General features: G+C 36.8%; 1 protein-coding gene across 1 annotated transcript in view; it reads right to left on the minus strand.

Annotated features, from left to right (window-relative positions):
* ADCY3 (adenylate cyclase 3) overlaps positions 1 to 21,400 on the minus strand; it is a 2,166,879-nt gene that overhangs the window by 412,899 nt on the left and 1,732,580 nt on the right. The window lies entirely within an intron of this gene.

The raw sequence follows: 21,400 nt of genomic DNA on the forward strand, positions 1-21,400 counted from the left end.
CTTAACAGCAATCTTTCTAAACTTGTATATATTATCATGGTAATTCCTTATTTTCTGCTTAGCATTCTACAGTTGATCCTCTTCTTGTTCTGTGAGATCTGCCATTCTGCAATACTTTAATGGTTGTCAATCCCTCTAAATAATTCTTATTTTTAACCATAGCACTCTTTCTTTTATTTTCACCCTATTTTTAAACTCCACTTTAACTTTATCCCACCCCCTAACTATATTTTCAGAAGTAATTTCTATCCTCTCAAATAGCTCCTGAATAATCTCCACTACCCTCTCTTTAAATTCCTCTCTTTTCAACAGATAGGTGGGCAAGTGCCAGTGTCTCACTTTTATTTCATTGCCCTGTGTTTTTATTTTAGTTATTATTGGCATACGATGAAATAGTTATTGGGTGTGTACCATGACCTTCAATTAAATGCACGTGTTCCTGTTAAATGTAAATTCTGTCTAACCTAGCCCAGTCTTTATATCTTGGGAAATAATATGCAAATTTACTCCAAACTCCTATTACTGAATTTATATCTTCCAGGCCAAATATTTTCATAAATTTCTTCAAAAGTCTACCTTCCTTTGTTATACCTTCTCTTCTGGGCTCCCCAAACACATCTTCACTGCTGAAAATCAAATTCCACTCCCACCTATAAGTAACATTCCTTGCTGAAAACTGATTATTTCTCCCAGAATTTTCTTAAGCTCCATTATAGCAGTTTTAGGTGGAATATAAATACATGCCAGTAGCCCCTCAGCACTACAAATCTGCCATTATGTTTTTTATCCTCTTCTATCACTACTGGAGTTTCTCTTGCAATTAATATAAGTACTCCTCATTTCCTCTGATCCACGGTGGTGGTGCTGCGGTAGCGTTGTCGCCTCACAGTAAGATGCTGTCCGGTTCGATTCTCAGCTAGAGCGTCTTCTGTGTGGAGACATGCGTGAATGGGCGTACCTTCGTTGAAGGTTGTGTGTCAGGGCTGGCAACTCGGCACGTAAAAATCAACTGCCAATCATTAGTGGACCGGAGTTCCACTGTGGCGACCCCTAACCGGGAAAAGCCGAAAAGACACAACTCCTCATTTCCTCATTTCCTCTGATCCAGATATTCCACTGAATAACCATCCTAAAAACTTCTTAAACTCCATTATAGCAGTTTTAGGTGGAATATAAATATATGCCAGTGTAATCCTCCAATCTTGACAGTAGCCCCTTAGTACTAACAATCTACCATTATTATCTTTTTGTATCTTCTTATATCACTATTGGATCTCCTCTTGCAATTAATATAAGTACTCCTCTTTTCCTTTGTCCCAGGTATTCTGCTAAATCACCATCCCAAAAACAGTTTCTTATCAAATTTACATGTTCAGTTCTTTCCAAGTATATCTTCTGCAGCATAGCTATTTGTGCTAAACATTTTATAGTTCACTACTCTTTCTTTTTTGTACTTACCTGTGAGACCACTGACACTTAAATACATTACAGAAAACATCGATGTATTAAAAAGTTATTATCCCCACCTTTTATGTATCAACCAAGGCAGAACAGTTCAATCCTGGCCAAATGACAACTGAAATGAAACAAGAGGAGTTGTAACACACCAAGCCAAATTCCCAAATGGTGGAGAGATAAAAATAATCCAAATCCAGCAGTCCAAACACAACCTTTATTATATGTACACCGCCCGCATTTGGTAGTATTTTTTTCAGATGGATTGGGTAGTATGATATTATGTTCAAACAAACACTTACATTTTTTTCCCATTTTATACACGAATTTTGGCTCTTCCGCAAAAATGTGTATAAATTCTGTGTTACTCCTAAAGATAACCCAGTGTTTTCTCATAATTTCTTTAACTTCTTTTGAACCTTCACCAACTGGTACCACCATACTGCTATTAAATTCTTCTGTTGGTGAATCATTTTGAACCCCAACATTTGTTCTTAATGAACCTAAAAGTTGGATGGCGCAGTAGTAGTGTTGTCGCCTCACAGCAAGGGGTTCTCTGGTTCGATTCTCGGCTGGGATGCCTTCTCTGTGGAGTCTGCATGTCCTCCCTGCATTTGTGTGGGTTTCCTCCAGGTGCTCCGGTTTCCTCCCACGTTACAAAGACATGCGTCTGGAGCATTGATCCCCAGGCCTCCGCTGAAAATTGGCTTCGTTCCAAGTTGGACTTTCCCGGTTAACAAATGTTAAATAAATAAATAAATAAAATAAAAATAAAATAAAAAATGGTTTAAACTTCGTTCCCCATACATGTGCCACCTCTTTGCTCACCTTACAAATAAGATCTCCAGGATAGCCTCTCTCTAAGAATACATTAATAATAAATAGTACTCCATTCCTTAGAAGATTCCAGTCTTAACACATTCTTGAGGCCCTCACTAATTGTCCTTTTAAAATGTTCTTTCTAGTTTTAAAGGGGTGCTGACTGTTAAAATTCAAATAAGAGTTGGAAAATGTATCCTTTCTAAAAATAGTTGAACAAAACTTCCCCTTAGATATGTCTTTACTTAACCTTACATCTAAAAAGTAAATGTTGGTATTAGAACTTCTACTAGTAGAGGTCAAAAATGAGGGGAGTTGATTCAGATGATAGACAAAATCCATGTAAACTGATATAGGTTCTCTCCAAAGAATAAAAATATCACCTAAAAAGCAAAGGTACAAAATCCATCAATCCTTAAAGTCATATGTGAACATGTATTTTCGCTCCCATGCATACATTACCATATTTGCATATATAGGGGCACAACTGGCCCCCATCGCTACCCCCTTTATCTGCTTAAAATAGCTGCCTTCAAACATGAAAAATTGTCTAAAATCATATCCATAACACTAAGCACAAAATTAATCATAGTACTATTCATGTCTGTAAGGTCTAGAATGGCCTCTAGAAATAGTTCAAGCCTTTCTTTGTGTGGAATACTTGTAAACGGATCCACCACATCCATTGTGATGAATGTTCACCTTTTATGTATAACATCTTTTTTGTTAAATGTTTAATTCCAGCTTTTATGTGGCATGCATAAACTGTATGGCAGGTTGATCTTTTATTGTTTGTTTGCATCTTTCAGCTTTTCCCGGTTAGGGGTCGCCACAGCGGAACTCCGGTCCGCTAATGATTGGCAGTAGATTTTTACGTGCTGGCTTGCAGGGTCTAATGCACAACCTTCAATGAAGGAACGCCCATTCATGCACGTCGACACACAGAAGACGCTCTAACTGAGAATCAAACGGGCAACAGCTAACTGTGAGGTGACAACGCTACCGCAGCACCACCACGATCTTTTATACAGTTGTTTATTGTCATATCTACTTGAGCCTATGTCACATCTTACAAAATTTTTTGTTTTGTTGAAAGCCCTTAAACAAACATAAAAACCCACTCCCAATACCCCCTAAAACCTATTAACTTAATAACACACAAAATAATGTACATCTTCAAATATTGAAGTTTTACCTTCCTAACAGGAACAAATGTTCCAAACTGACAGCCACAAGCATAGACTTGAGTTAACCTAAAAGGAAGATTATCCATGTTAAGACACATGGTGCAGCCCTTGCTTCAACTAACTGCTGTCTGGTTTTGTCTCATCTTTGTAGCTCTCCCAGCTGAGTAAACACTTGAATGCTTTCATTATCTCCTAGCCAATATTCTCTTTATCAGACTGGAGACATGAGGACCAGAGACAAAACTGCTACTAAGCATACATTTATTTGCTAAAAAAGCCTTATAATATTCAATATTCTTTTTCATTTACTGGAATCCTCTTAAAACTTGTTACTAGATCAAGTTAAGGGTCTTAATCCAGTCATTCACCTAAGCAAGAATGAGACAAAGCACACTAATTTTTCTTTTGTCATACCCTTTTAGCCAGACTTTTGTTCTTTTTTTCACATTGTAGTAGCTACATTTCTAAAAAACTGAACAAGGAGAAAGAGAAATAAAGGGAAAAAGAAAAAAAGAAGAAAAAAAAACAGGCGCACCTGTTTACATTAGTATCCCCATTGCACTTAAAATAATTGAGAAAACTTTACTTTACGGCATGCAAAGAAAATCATGCACTATAAAAATAGTACTACTAAGAAAACATGTGTTTTATGTAGAGTTTACTTTCTCCCTCCTCTTCCCCTCTCCTAAGTATTTTTCCATTCATTAATGACATGAAGTATGGCATATGCTTTGGAGTCTACAACAAGTTTAACTAGGTCCAAGAAAGTACAATATTTTCAGATTTTCTTGTTTTGTCATGTTTCCCAAATATAATTATTGCTTTGTAATCCAACATTTGCCAATTTCCAAGTTACTGGTTTTATTCTTGTTCATCTCCATCTCCCAAAACCTGACTCTGCCTCATTCCCAATGCACTCTCAATTCTTCAACACTTGTGCTTTTTTCCTTCTCTAAAACATTTTCCAGTGAAACACAGGAAAAGGTTACACTGGCACAGTCTCTCTGTGGTCTTTATTATTAGAACAAGAAGAAACAGAATCTCCTTCTGTTTCACAGGTCATGTTTTGTTGGACAAATGTTTGTATCTCCTCCTTACTATGTACTGGGTACAGCAGTTTGAATTTCTTGCCTACTTGTTGACATTCCCTGAATAGTGGATTAAATTTACTCCTCTTCTGGCTGGTTACAACAAATAATCATTCTCCACAAACACTCAGCTGTCTTCCATTAGTACATTGCCTTTCTGTCACAGTTCTGTCAGAATCAACTCCTTCTGTTGATAGGATTGCATCTTTAATATTTAAAGGTCTAGGTTGCTTACTCATAGCCAGGTTTGGAACATACTCACAATGTACCATTTCAATTAACTCCTGCTGTGGAATACTAGTTCAGTTGCTTATTTGTGCTTCCATAAAATTAATGCAGACAACATGTTCCTTCCAGGTTCTCTTGTACACCAGAAAATCTCATGTTTTCCCTATGTACTCTGTCATCTAATTATATTATTATTTGAAACATCTCTTCCTGAGCATTCTCATATTCAGCCAGCCTTTTCTTCATTTCAACCTCTGATTTTTGCAGTTTTATCACCTCAATATATGTTTAAGGCATCTTCCATTTTTTCCAGCCTTTTGTTGTTTGAGTTGTTACACTCCATCAGTGTTTTGGTTATTTTAATCAGGTCTGTGAGCAGTTGTCTTATGCATTCCTCTAGATTACAGTAGGTCATGTATGAAGTTTGCACTGCTTTTTGCTGAACAGCTGCAGTACTTTTCCAGTAAGTGCTTTTTCCTGACCTTTTGCAGCTGATTTTCCTTCCAATCTTATGCATTTCTTTTTCCTGGCATCCAGGCAGTGCACTTATTAGCCAGTTACTGAAATTTATCCAGAAATATAAATCTACTGGCTTTCTCTGCTAAGTTTTTGTTCTCACACTGGGAGTGCTAGAATTTAGCTGCTAATCTGTGTCTGTGTTGTGGATATCTTCCACAAAACCTTCTTCTAATATTTCTTTGCTAAAATTGCTCCTGATCATAGTGTACTGATTTTACATGTCCAGAGAGTTCTCAACATACACAAATCTACTGGTGCTGCCTGAAGTCAAACCCCAACAGAATCTTAAGCCACTGTTCAGTGCATTCAAGCCCAACTTGTTAACACCATTCCATTAAATCAATGTTCAGTGGAAACTCATAAGCTGATCTCTTATCTCTACAAATCTCCATTGGTGTCAAATTTAGCTCCAAATACTGCTCTGAAAATGCCTTGTCATAATAAGCACTCACTTCCTTTTGTTTCTAATTTTCATCAACTTTCCCTGCTTCTCAGTAACTGAAGGTGTATCTAAAGGAACAATGGGCAATGCCAGAGAATTAGTAATACCTTAGCTAGACATTTAGTGGACACCCATTATTCACATAAGTTTACTTTTAGAGTTATGTCTTAAATAAGAATGACAGAGGTGGTGATTTTATTTTGCAAACTGAATGCACTGAATACAAATGGATAAACTATTTCCATGCATATAGTTATCCAGGTTTAAATTATGCTGTCACTATTAAACCTATTTTAAAAACTAAATTATTATGTATTTAAATGTCTAATAGCTTGTTTAAGTAAATATTCAATGATTATGGCTGTGTTCTGATTGGTTTATGTTTACTGTTCACATTATATATAAACTGTTTTGCTTATATTTTTCCTATGAGCATTGGAAGAGTGTTACTTGAAATCTTTGCAGTTTTATACTATATTAAATGTTTGTATTTTGAGGTGATGAAGAGTCCCATTGTTTCATTCTTAGTAGGTTCTTTACTTGGAATCTTTTCTGACTACTGTGGAACCGGTCCTGTTTGTAATCAGTGCCAAAGAATTAAAGTTGTCTACTTTAAGTTGCCTTTGTTCCAGCAACTTTCAATCACAACAGAGCTGGTATCTACACCCACAATCTGCAAAGTTTGTGGTGTACCTACTAATGATATTGTAGGCATGGTGCTAGAGCACAATAGTCCACATTGTCAAACAGAATGAACATATACTACATGACATTGCATCAGTTACAGGATAATGAACATTCTATTCCAAAAAAAACTAGCATCTCGGCAAAAACTAAAAATGTATAATACACTAATTCAAGCTATTTATAGCAGTTATACATAGAAATAAACATCAATAAAGCACATAGTCTCTTAAGGAATTTATACAAATTTTAAACATTGGCTACTGCCAACAAATAGACATACATTATGCACAATGTTAAAGACAATGCAAACGTATTAATGACTAAATAACTTCCTAATTATACAGTTGTTTTACAATATTTTAACAAAAATGCTCTTGATTTCAACTGTAAACATGAAAAATCTTAAAAAAACGGTATAACATAAATAGTATCTTAACATCACTACAGCAAGATATTCAAATGCAATGGTACAAATACAGTGTCGAAATTTTAGAAGAATCTGCAAACTCAAAAATATTAAAATTCATGTGAAACTTAGTAACATATCCAGGTCCATATAGCCTAGTAAAATCTACTTTCCACCTATAATGGTTCTGTTTTGATTATACACTCTGTGTAGTAGTTTTCAAGTTTACAGCTGTGATAAAAGGCAATGTTGTTAAAAATATGATAATGCAACTGCATAATTAGGACGCTGTGTTTTTATTTTACAGTTGAGCATAATGCAGTTCAATATGTTGGCAACAGTTTTTAAAATATGTCTGTCTCTTTATTTGAACTTATGCTTAAAATGGGGATCAGGACTGGCCTTTGATTAACTAGTGCCCTATGTAAAAGGTCTCCACAGTGCCCCCCAACACCACTCTATGCCCCCATCCTGGTCTAACTACATCATCCAGATTACTGGAAAAGTGCCCCTAATACAGCGGTGCCCTAGACGGCCGCTTAGTTGACCTATGCCCAAGACTGGCTATGATGGCAATCATTTTTGTGTATAACTGTTATAAATGCCATGAATTGGTGCATTATAAATGCTTAGTTTTTCCCCAGAGAAAATGAGATGTTGAGGTGCTAGGGTTTGCTACAATAAAACACTGTTTATTATCCTGTTGTAATTACCGCGGAGCTGGGCAGAATAATGAAAACTAACTTGGTAACTTACAGAAAATCCTTAGCAAGCTAAAACAGAATGGGCTTAAACCACAGAGAAATGTGAAGCATTACAAATACAAAACTGACTGACAAAAGTAGACTGTGTAAGTCACAAGACAAGGTCCAGTCAATAGTTTAGGTTTATAGGTCTTAAAACATGCAGCAACTGAGGTTCTATTTAGGACATGTATGCTACTTACCAGTGGTTTCCATGGAACCTCTTGACAGTGCTACACTCATTAGCAATATTGCTTCAGAAAAGGCAAGTCTGAAAATGCATGGAGAACTGTAAATGTGCCACCAAAGGGTTAAAATATAGCTGATTATGTCACTTGAATCAGTCATTGCCTATTAGACTGGCATGCAATGCTTTTTCCTATGAAATTGATGCTGTTCATTTTCCAAGACTCCAGGATGGTACGCAATCTCTACTGCATTTGTTTCAAGGCTGCTGAGTAAAGATGAATGTGAATATGCTAAGACAGACAAAAAACTCAGTTTTGTTCAGTGAAAAAATGAAATTCAACTAGTATCTCTTGGATGTTTTTTAAACATCTTTACTAAGCATGACATAAAAAGGGAAACAGTACATATACAGTAACAAGAAAAGAAAACAAACCATATTAACATTTATTATGTCTTCATATAGTATGTATTTTAAACATTTTCATTCATTCCAACATTATATAAATTGTTCAGTTCCTGTCTTCCATTAAACCTCGCTCCTCTTGAACACTATTCTACATGTATTGTTCCCATAAATTCCATTTATGTCCATGTAAATTGCTAATTTCCTATCATTTTCTAAAGATCTTATACTTCCAGCTCTTTCATCTCATTTACAATGTTCAGAACTTCAGTTACAGTTGGTTTACATTTTGATTTCCATTTTCAAGTAATGGCTTGTTTGTTTCCAATGGCATTAAACTAAGCAAGGTTTTACTATGTCTAGGCAATTCATATCCTTTATCCTAGCTGAGAAAACAATTTCCTTAGTTGTAATCATTTGCCCCCCAAAATGTCTGACAAAGTATTCTGTAAGGATTTTTTTTAAACCTGCTAACTCATTGCATTTCAAAAAACATGTTTCCAATTGCATCTCTCTTTCCCATCACACCTTCAGCATTTTCTATCTGCCTGAGGAAAAATTCTCTAAAGACTGTCTAGGGTATAAAAATACCCATGCAAACACGTTCAAACAAAAATCCTAAACTTGAAAGTTGATGCATATTCTGTGAGCTATACAAATCTCCCCCATTGTTCCTTTATATACTGCATTGTTTTTTGCAAGGTGGCAAGCCCCCGTGTGTTTCCACAACTCCTGCTATATATAGCAAGTCCAAGATCACACTACAGTAGGGAAACGGCAAATTCCCAGATACCCACAGTACCACTATCTCAAACAGAACAACTGTCAGAACTTAAATCATCTGTTTTTCAATAAGCTCTGCCTGTGGTTTTCTGGATTCAATAAATCATCAGTAATCAGTTTGCATGTGTGCGTGTGTGTGTGTGTGTGTGTGCGTAGATGTGTGTGTGTTTGTGTACAAATGTATGTGTGTGTGTGTGTGTGTGTGTGTGTGTGTATATATATATATATATATATATATATATATATATATATACTATCATTATGTTGAAGTGGATTCAGACGAATCCACTTCAACGAAAGGCAGGGGGTCGAATGGTAACAATGCTGAACCCAACATTGCCGAATTACAAATCTCGCCCCTAACTTGACCCATGTTAAAGCCCGTTCCGTGGTCGCATTCAAGACATAATTCGGCAATGTAGGGGTACGGCAATGTCAACTTTCCTGGACGTGGGTTGATGTAAACAGCATTCGACCGAGTCTGGTCCAACATTATGACAGTAAACCATATATATATATATATATATGTGTATGTGTGTGTGTGTGTAGATAAATAGATATAGATGGATCTACTTCATAAAGTCGACTTCCCATAATGTCGAACGTTATAAAAATCGAGACAATCATCATAACCTAATATAAGCCAAACTGCATATTAGCAAATTTTGAAAACTTGAAAAACCATTAGCACATGTCAGACAGTAACTTTATGAATGCAGATCATGCTGCATTCATAAGAAAAGATTATACAAGTAAAGTGGGCAAAGAAAACAAATGGAATGGAGATTGCGGTGCAGTGAGGATTGGGAAATTACTCTTATCCCACTGTAGTGTGATCTTGGAGTTGGTATAATTATCATAGGGTGTGGGGAACACAGCCCCCCCCCACATTGGGGGTGCAGGGGGGCTTGCCCTCCTGCAAAGTCATTGATAATGGCACATTTTTGTTTTATTTTATTAGTATTTTTGTAGAATCTTTTCTTATGAATGCAGTGCAATCTGCATTCATAAGAATGCTGTCTGATGTGGGCAAACATTTTTTGAGTTTCCAAGATTCACTAATATGCAGTTTTGCTTATATTATGTTATGATGATTTCATCTTGACTTTATAAAGTTCGATGTGTGAAGTCAAATTTATGAAGTAGATCCATATACATACATATATGTATATATATATATATATATATATATATATATATATATATATATATACACACACACATACATATATACATATACACATAGTTGTAAAGTTACCCATGATAAATGCTGCAGAGCAAAAAAAAAATAGGAATTAGTGAACAGTATTATAAGAATACAGGTCTCTGTTATATAGGAGGTGAGTAAGCAGCTGTATTTGACACGTTGTAAATACTGTTGTTAGTAATGTAGTAAACAGTGGTACTGCTGTGTATTTGATAATATTCTGTTAAAATTAAAAAAGTGATTTGTATGAATTAGTTGCATAAGAACAGCCCAGGGATGATGGCTGATAATTTGGTGCTCCCAGAAGTGTAGCTAGGGTAGTGTGACAGGGCATCTGCCACAGTTTAAAAGTTAGAAAATTGTTTTTTTTTTTGTAAGTGATATCTGAGTGCTGTAGTGTTCCATGCAGGCAAGGTATAATGTTGTAACTACATTTCATGCTACAATTTGTAAGATTTTTTCCTAACTAAAACTTGAGTGCCATAGAGCTCAGTGCAGGCAAAATGTAAACTGTAGCAAATGTATTTATAGCATTATTTTCTAACGTTTAAGCTGTAGCAAGCAGTTACTATAGTTTAATACACATGCAAAGTGCTACAGTGCACAGGTATGGCCACAAGTGCATTAGGTATCAGGATCAGCTGACTGCTTTCCCCAGCACTTTGCGTCTGCAGGTTACACCTCTCCCCCTGCCCTAGCTACGCTACTGCTGAATGGTTGGGTAGGAAGAAGAGGGGTGTGTCTTCAATGGAAGACCTGAGGCAGTTGGAGTGCTGGTTCATGGTACTGGCACAGTTATGCTTCTGGCTGCTCCTGTAAGTGTGGTTCCAGTGCAGTAGTCCTGGTCAAGTTATGTAAGACAGTGCTGAATGTTATACATAAGAAATATGTGGAGAAAGAAAAACAATGGAGCTTTTGTCCAAGGTTTTTAGTGGTGGACGGCACCGATATAGTAAGCTTGATGCATGTTTCAAAATACGCTGTTAAAAGAAACTGGTGGACCAGCCCCAAAATACCATTATAGTGGACTATGCACACACAACACACATGACCAGAAGGAATGATACAGTAACATCACCATTTGGGGCAACTCAACAGCAAGGGGCACAACATATGGCACCGTGAATGAACTGGTGATACCTAGTGCAAAGTTATGGGCACTAATAAGCACGATGTCATTCATATTTAATATAACACATGTAGTGTTAATATCAGGCTATACTGGTTACTACATGTTCTGGCCACACTGTGCACTAGACATTACCACATATGTCACACAGCAGGGAGTGAGGAGTGAGTCAAAGCTACCATTATGTACACAGATGTCTAGTGACACAATGACACATAGCTGTCCCCGTTTCCTCCTGGAGAGAGAGAGAGAGAAGAGAGAGAGAGAGACAGAGTGAGTGGGTGTGTGTGTGTGTGTCTACTTGAGGGAATGCCACTATGTGACCATGATCGGAGGACACACTGAAGTGGATAGGGAAGCAGAATGTGCCACTGTATATCTCATGTGACCTAGCAGTACTAAAGTTCTGCACTCCAAGTCCTCATATAGTAATCAGGTGCACTCAGTAACATCCTAATGAAGGTCACACAGCACAGCAATCATCTCCATGTTGGAGTGGGTTGCAACAGCTACATGCCTAGGTGATGGTCCCACACATCTGCTGAATGATCATGACAGCCACCCTATATGTTGTGTGTCAGCTGTGAAGCTAGATGACGGCAAGTGCCCCTGCAATGCTGTGCAATAGTGGGTATATTCAGATCAGATTCAGTGCTATCATCTCCTGCTCCAGCGACAAGGAGAGCAATGATGGTGCTCTTAGCTACGCTGTACCCCTCCCTCATTTGGCTTGAGGAGCGCTCAGGCTATGCAGCTTTGGTTTCATTTGTGGGTGAAGCCACACCTTCACCATCTACTGTTGGTAAACATTCACCTAGGATGGAAACAGTACCACTGTGCCATCTCTTTGTGAGTTGGATTGTGTCTTGGCATCATCATCATCTCCAGCATAGATACAGGTACCAGCTTGTTGTGCTGCCCTGCCTGTAGTACACTTTGAATGCACAGCAACAGACATACCAGAGTGAGCATGGGAGTACCTGTGATACAACTGTGTGTCTGCATCAGGTATGCTAGTAGTATCCATGTAAAATATGCCATATAAACCTAGCCCACCTCTGCCAACATCCTGATGTGGCTGGATACCTTATGTTCCTGTAGGCAAACATAGGTAACCTGCACTGTTGTAGGTGTACAGTGAATATGTTCAGTGCTGCTCTACAGAATTCAACTGTATATTGTACTAATCTGATCTATCTATCATCCACTGAAATGCAAGGGGGTGAGTTCATGCTGATGCCTATGTCCTCTTCTCCAGGTAGTATCACTGTTCCCCTACAGGGACACCAAAAACTCTTCTCGGGCTGTTAACCTGCTGCTCAGGAGTGCCCCCTCCACTGCCAACTTCTCTGCCACAACGGAACATGCTTTTGCACAGTGTAACATGCCAGTAGTGAACTACTTACAATACTGTTGTACTGTATGTCTGGAGTTCTCATAGGACTTACATATTGTACAAGAGCCTGACACACACCTGACAATGTAAAAGCTGATCAGCACCCTCTCTCTTCAACAGGTGCCACCTGTGAGTCCTAATGCCATTAGCAGGGCATAATTTTTTGCAGGGTTGAACTTTCCAGCCCTTGCCATTCACCTCATCCTCGGGACACACAGACACCTGTGAACACATGATGCAGAGCTACAGACTGTACACTGCTGAGACAGGTAGGACGGCAGCTGCACACAAGGGAGTATCTATTTACACCATACCATACTGATAGTGAAAGCTATGGAGATGTACTGCAACTTAGCTGTAGGGATAGATAAAACAATACGTACAACAGGTGCCACCCATTCAGTTTTAATGCCTGTAGCAGGGCATCATTTTCTGCAGGACTGAACTTTCCAGCCTCTGTCATCCACTCATCCTCTAGACAAATAGTCAACTGTGAACAAATGATGCAGAGCTACATATGTGTATACTGCTTGGACAGATAGGATGGCAGCTGCACACAAGTGAGTATCTTTTTATACTATATTACACTGAAAGGGACAGCAATGCTGATATACCACAACACAGCTGTATGGTTAGAAATAAGGAAATATGCAACAGGTGCACTTGAAACTGGTTGGTAAGTGTACACTCCTTAGAGCTCATTAGCTGTGTTAAGACCTCCAGGTAAGTATAGGGTATGGCACTCAGGAATCTATCCCTCCAGCATGTCCTGTTTATTGTGGTGACAAGGTTTAGGTCCCTAGAGCGTGTAGCTCGGAGGGACTGGGATTTCTTTAAGTGGAGCATCATATCCAACAGCTCTGGGATTGACATAGCTTTATATGTTAGGCAGAGATCACCTCGGAGTAGGCGATATGCTACGGAGTAAAGCTGGAGTTTTTTTCCTATCCACACCTTCCCACCTCATTTACACACTGCAGTTACAATTAATATGCTACATAGCTTTCTGCTGAGCTTTGTATCACCAGGCCAAAGAATGTGTTATCATGTGCACCACAGTTATTACACGCACTAATTTTGTTTTGGGATGCATCAGTTTGTCAGTTCACTTTTTCAATTCTCCCAAGATTTTGCAATAAGGAACTCAAGCATCTCATGGATTCTGTCTTGTATTTTCATTTAAGTTTTTCACTGCACAGTTGCTTTTATTTCTGTAGTTGCTGCACTGCCTATTTCTGGGTTGTGTAGTGCAGCTAGATACACATAAGTGCTACCTGTCTTAGGTTACATATGTAATGACTATTTATGTAGCTGTGCAATACCATGAACTGTGCATAAGTGCAGGACATCTGTATGAATGATACCCATAATCACCTATGTATACATAAAACATTAAATTATTTTCACTTGTGCTTCCTATACCAATGTCAGGCAGTTCTGTAGTCTTACATGAATATTACTTTTCGTCCCTTTAGAACCCTCAGCCTCAACTTATCCTCCCCCACTAGTGCCGTAGATACTACCATTGTTTTCATTTCTGAGACTCTAGTTAAGCACCCTTTTCACCCCCCCGTAAGGCACCTGTGAATGATTCTGCCAAGGCACACTTTTTTTTTTTATTTTGGTTCTTTCAAAGATGTGCACACAATATTGCCTCAAATGCAGTCTGCAGACGGTCTATTATGTATTCTGCATAACCTCTGAATAGTAGACAACTTCTGCATCTCTGAAATACTGAAAACCATGGCAGGCAGGTATTTACAGAAGAACTGCCATCTTCACCCAGAAGAAAACAGAAAGGTAAACTTAGCTGCATGATAAACTTGAAGAAAAATCAATTATTAGGGACGAGATATGAATCTAACACTGGAATATGATTATTCATCTGATTTAAAAATGCTGACATCCTGAAGAACAGTTATTGTTTCGTGTCAGTAATAATTTAAAAAGTACTGCATTTATCATGCAATGAGCTGTATCAACTCAGTACATAAAAGCTGTACACTGTTTTCTATACCTACATGTCAACTAGCTTGAAACTGATGCCAAATACCAAATACTGGGCAGAGACTTTACTTCCTTTATTTCCATAGAATAAATTAATTCTGTGTCCCTTGATGATATTAGACTCAGCATCCAAACCTATGACATGGAAAAGCTTACTGAAGTGCCTTGGCAAGAGTGTTTCTAACAGACAAACTGCCAAACAGCCTGAGTGCCTGTAATGAGTTCCCAAGAGTGGCCATGTGATTACAGCAATGACACATTTAGCTCCTAGAGGATTCAAGATCAGTTAAAAGCAGGATTACACTGGCCTTATTAATAATGATAAGAATCCTATTTGTCTGTTTCAGTATCATTAATTCCATGTCAATGAAAACACCATCAAAACAGTACTAAACTGTTTATATGCTACTTCCTCCCGAAGGAGCAATAAACGTGTTAGAAAAGACTGCTTGGATTCTTCTGTTATTTAGTTCTTTGTACTGCCAGCAAGAAATGCAGCCTTATTAAACAGTGTAAATGAGGGATTACAGACCCTTGTGCAGCTATATACAAGTACATGAGGCTGGTGGGTGAAGTCCTATAAGCTACTCAGCTCACGTCCTGATACCAATTCTTATACTGCTACTCATAGAGCTCAGCTGTTCACATTTATGCAGAATGTCCAGATTTTTAACTCATATTTTTGCCTATTTCTCATAAAATTTAGTTTTTTTGGCAAATCACTGTGGACTGAAGTCACTATATAATGACATGTATTCAAGTTTCAAACTTGATATCCTTCAGAAAATTCATGCTAATACATAACTTGTTATTCTGCCAACTAAGTTTGTAAAAGAAATATTAAAATCTGCCCCTGTCTTTGGGCCTTTGCCCCCCATTATTTGTGGCTTTGTACAGATTTCTTACTCTAAAAGGTGGAGAGGCATGCTAATGCTTCTCCATATACCCTGCCCTTTCACTTTTCCATCTTGTCACAGTCACTTTTGATTCTGTTTACCTACATTCTACATTTTAATTTATCAATGCATTTCACAGCCCTATTACCCTCTCTTATATCAGTCTTAAATCTTGCCCCACTCAGGTGTTATCTTTCTTCCCAGTGTTCCCTTTATCTTTTCTGTTGAACGTAACCCCACTCATTTCCCCCTGAATATTAATTTCCATCTCTCTGCTTAATCTGTGAATTATCAGCACTTGGGGGCCTTTAATCACCATTTTGCCCACTCTATTTTTAACGTTTTCTAATAACCTTGTCTCCATTTCCCTGCACCATCCTCAAAACTAGATGCAGTATACCAGATATGGCTTTAGTAATACCTGTTCAGTGGGAGTCTAATCTTGGTATATACTGAAACCACCTCCCTTACGATACAGCATCATATTACCTTAGTCATTCCTCTATTACACTGCTCTACTGACTTACCCAGAGAGTGTGTGTGAGTTAGGGGTAATTATCACTATCAACTCATTTTCTTACATTGCCCTCCTCAGGCACATCCCATTTACCAAGCAAGACTTCTCTGGATTTCAACCACTAAAGTACATTAAACTCTATCTGCTACTTTATTGTCCAACCTGTCCTCTCAAGAACTACTGCTACAACTCCACTCTTGCTGTTACCAGCAAACAGACTGATCTTTCTCTTTAGTCATGCTAAATCCTGCCATTCCAAGGACCATCATTTCATAAATTACTGATCTGGCAGATGATTGCTGAAGTTCTAGTCTAACACTCTGCATCTATCCTACCCTCTTTTCTTCCCCTTTTTCTACAGTACTCTCAGGCTTTTTTGAAAGAGTCAGTAGCCATGGTCTGCATGCATGATGTAAAAGCTTATTTCAACTTCCCACCACCTTCTCTATGAAAAAGCGCATTTTTACATTCAAGTCATAACTTTTCTTTTCACTTTGGCGAGTGTAACCTCTTGTGCATCTGCCCCTTATTTTTACTTCAACTCCTTCATATTTCTTTTCATTACTCAGTGAACCCAAATCATGTCCTCTATTCCCTTACTGTCTTTGATGGGAAAACAAATTTAGCTCTTCTAACCTTTCCCCATGGATCACACTGCCTATCTCCTTTATCATCCTTGTAACCATTATTTGTACTCTTTTTCATAGCTTTACTTTTTCTGCAAAGATGGCCCATTGGGTGTAATAGGAATCTGGGTTAACCAATACACATCCAGGCATCCTGTTTGCCTTACATGTTCCAACCTTGTTTTGAAAATTGTTTTTCTGTCACAAGTACAACTATTTCTTGATCTTTCCTTTGACTCACTAATTTGAGTGGAACTTCTCCAATGTCGTATTCCATTTTACCCTGGTATTAGCATCTTGCATTTTCCTGCAGTCAGCTGTTATCAGCCCATTCTAAAAGAAGTGGCCACCTATTTAGCACAGTTCCTCCACACCAGAATTAATTTTCATATTGTCCACAAAGATGTTTATTCTTTTCTCTTTGATCTTTGTCCATAACATCTCAGAAAAGTACACTAAAAGCACAGGTCCCAGGAATGACCACTGTGGTAAAATTCGACTTAACTTCCTTTTTTGGATATTGTCCTGCCCTCCTCCTTCTTAACCACCCTCAACTCCTACCACTTCAATTTATTTACAAGCCTCTGACTATTGTGGTATTAACGGTCTTGCTGAAATCCAGGCAAAGGACATGCACTTGATGAAGTTGTGCCACCTCTACCATAACCCACTTTTGTAAAGGGATGAGGTTTGACTGCTAGACTCTTAACTGTGAAACTATGTTGGGTATATTATCTCTGAGTTGGCTGTCTTTTAGGATGCTCTCAACACACATAGCATGAACTTCATTGCCACTGAGGTTTTCTTCATTCCTTATAAACTGAAAAATGATTGACGAAAACATATTTAACCACATATTTATCACAGAGTATATGTTTAAAAAATATACATGCGGATATGACACCACAAACAAAACAAAAAAAAAATAGAATTTATGTGGCTTTAAAATACAAACAATAAAATAATTTTAGAATTTCTGTACCTTTAAAATATGTTTAATACTAAGAGTCTCATTCGCATCTTGTGCTTTATGAGTAGCTAATAACAGCTGACATCTAACTTATTTTACCTGTAAAGCACTGTTGAAATCACAAACACTTAAGACAAGAGTAATATTTTCTAACAGAAAAAAAATGCAAACTTTCAAAGTCATGACAGGGGTTAGGATGTTTTGCTAGTGCATTTGAAAAACAGGATTCAATAAAGCCTACACTGTTCTGAGTGAACAGACAACACAGGCATAACTCAGACCTTCTTCCTCCTAATTTTAGTTTTCCTACTAATTTTCTTGTAGCTTTAAATATTGACAGGGATTCATAAAGGTTACCACAAACTGTAGACTACATGTAAACTTTGTAATCTGAGTGACTAGAAAGCACAAAAATGTGGTAGGGATGTTCTTGAATACATATTGTGTACACTTAGTGTAGGCGTTATTGAATCTGGACCTTTGTTTTTAACTGCAAGCCTATGCTTATTAATATACTGTGAGATCCTTCTAGTGGTGATAAAGTACTAGGCCTGAATGAGGCCATTAATGTTAAGTGTATTTTAAAAGCACAAAACTTCTAAAAGTATTTTATTTGTAATGTGTTACACACACACACCTTTCCTAACATATTCTTCTTATACTATGTATGATAAATATATTAAGTATGTTTTATTTATTTATGTTTTGGTTTATAAGGCATGTCTCAGATGGTCTATCATGTGATCTTAACCCTGTTACTTAAGTTTTCACTCACTGTACTGATTTACATCTGAAGACTCTCTTAATCACTACTAAAGGAATGAAAGCACTTAACATTTAAAATTGGCTTCAGTTTTGTTTGTGTAGTTCTTTTCAGTTATTAGTTTTTGTTATGCTCAGTTTAGAATTTTGCAATTTTTTTGAAATTTAGTATGTTTTTCTTTTTCTTGGAGTACTGAAGATGGGAGACCAACAGCAAATTAATAGTGTTGATGATGACAATCCCAATTTAATATATCTATTCATTCTATCACGTGTGATTTAAATGGACTGATGTACATTTTCACCAATTTGTTATCACTTGCACAAACTGTGTTGTATCAAACAGCTAAATGATACCAGAAGTCAGTTCAAGAAATTCCCAGGGGCTGGTTGTGGAACATTCTGATACATCTACAGATAGTACATTGCTAATACATCCCCCATACAAGAATCTATCATTAACAAGACTGTTGGATTTACCTAACAAACCTTTTGCTGATTTGATAGTTCATACATCACTCACGTCTCAGGCAGCAGAAGCTAACAGATCTGCTTTTCATTGTAAAACTATTATTAAATTACAAGACAAATTTTTGAAATTCAGGTAATTAGACTGTAATAATTTCTATTTAAAATAGTGCATTATTTTAAAATAGATTCCACTGTGTTTAAGATTGCACAATTTCCCATTTGGTATCAATATGCAGGATAACATTTATAAAGAGCCTGCTGTTCAACAACACTGGCCTCTTAACTATTCAGAATTCTAAAGAAATCATAATAATGGAAAAATCAATGAGATAAAACACAGATTCAGAACTTTGGCAGTGTGATCAAAAACTGCTGTCATTTTTTTTATTCCAAAACACTTTACATGGTATTTTCCCATAAATACATAGACAATGGTTCTAATCACAACATTAATTCCTGACAAGCTAATGGATTAAATTCAGAAGGTAGTGAAGCTACACCAGCCCTAGTCATGTTCAAACAATTCTTCATGGAAGCAAATTTTCTGTCACTTTTGCAAGGATCAGAGAGGTTAAAAGAGTTCATAAGAATTTAGAGTTCATAAGAATTTTGCAAGCACAACCATTACACAAGCTCCAGACAACCTGTCCGACTATCAACAAAGTCTCAGGAGGAGTCCATATTACAGAGCCTCATACAATTCACACACAAATGACAATACCAGATGGAGAGGATGGAACAGTGGTAACAGCCAAGTCAGAAGGTGAAGGAATTAGCTTTTATGTGTGCTATTTTAATATGACTTATTTCCAGCTTACAGAACATCATGTCAGTGTGTTTCTACAAAGGATTTTCTTTTATTCCTGCAAGAATGGCTGATTTGGTAATTGTACTTGGTGATCTCAGATTTAGTGTGTGAAAACTGAATCTGCATTATACTTTAAGAGACATTAAACGTTTTTATATGGTTAATTCCAATCCAGTCAGGAAAATAAGTAATTTAATCATCACACTGAGCACTTTCCTAGAAGCATGTGACAAGGATGTTAGAAAACTTTTGAACAGTAAGAACACATTTAAATGGTTAAATTTAACTTGTGATGAAATGTCAGTTACAAAATTGCGATTACAAAATTGTGGCTTTTTAAGAACCATGAAAGTGGACAAAGGAAGTGATGCTGTGATTATTGACCATGATATTTATATTTCCAAATTAAAGGACCATTTAAACAATACAGAATGTTATGAAGTTGTAACTAAATATAAAATCTTAGAAAGTTTTAAAAAAAATCAATGGTTGTTTGATTTACTACATCAAGGTTATATTGACGTATTTATTATTTGAATATTTAAAAGTGAGCAATCCAAAAACAGGTAAGATCTTTGGTATTCCAACAATCCATAATACAATTTTGATATACCATTCAATTCAACAGCTGTAGCAGATCACAGCAAAACTGAAACAATTTCAATCTACTTGGGACTCATTACTTAACCCTATTCTTTAAAAAACACATTATTTGAAAGATTCAAGGACTTTTTAGATTTGCTTAAAAATAATGAATTTAAAGGTACAGAAACCTGTCTTATAACTCTTATTTCTTATTATACATTTCAGTTCTGAACAATACAGGTATTAACTATGTTACGTCATACTTAAGTGCATTTACTGATACTGACAACACTCGAATCAATACTATCTGTTTGATTTTAGAATTGATTCTAAAAAATAACTTTTCTACCTTTTGAAACATCATACACCATCAATTAAAAGGGGTAGCAATGGAAGACCCGAGTGGCTCCAGCTTTTGCTAACCTTGTGATGATTTGGTAGAAATTTGAATTTTTGGTTAAACATAGTTTATTTAAATATGTTTATTTTTTATAAAAGATGAGTTGATGATTTTTTTTTCATATGGAATAGTACCCCAGATACCTTTTTAACTTTATTAATGGATCTAAACAGCAGTACAAAATTTCTTTCTTTCACATTAAATGATATGGCTACTAAATTTAATGTTTTGGATCTATCTTTAAACATTGACATTATAAATAATGACTTTCATAGTCCTATCTCTCATAAAAATACATCCGTCAACAATTATTTGCATTGCAGTAGCCAGCATCTTAGTTATATCAACTTGAATGTCATAAGGGGACAGTTCAGTAGGCTGCGTAGGCTGATTAGCAATTATGATGTATTTGACAAAGAAGCATTTATTTTGGAGACATTATTTCTTAACAGGGTCTGCTCAAAGTTCAAAGCAGAAAATGTTCTAAAAGAAATAAAGGCAAATGGTTGAAATACCTGTTGATTCTAATAGAAGGGTTTATGCAGAAGAGAATTCCAAGGTTGGACACTTAACAACTGGGCTTTATCATTACCTATAAGTCTTGATATGAAAAACATTAGAAACATCCCTCTCAACCTGGAAACATCAAAAATCTGGACAAAGGCCTGTGAAAAATA

This window comes from Protopterus annectens, chromosome 2.part1 (genome assembly GCF_019279795.1).
Source record: "Protopterus annectens isolate FY-2018-M chromosome 2.part1, PAN1.0, whole genome shotgun sequence".
NCBI classification, from domain to species: domain Eukaryota; kingdom Metazoa; phylum Chordata; order Ceratodontiformes; family Protopteridae; genus Protopterus; species Protopterus annectens.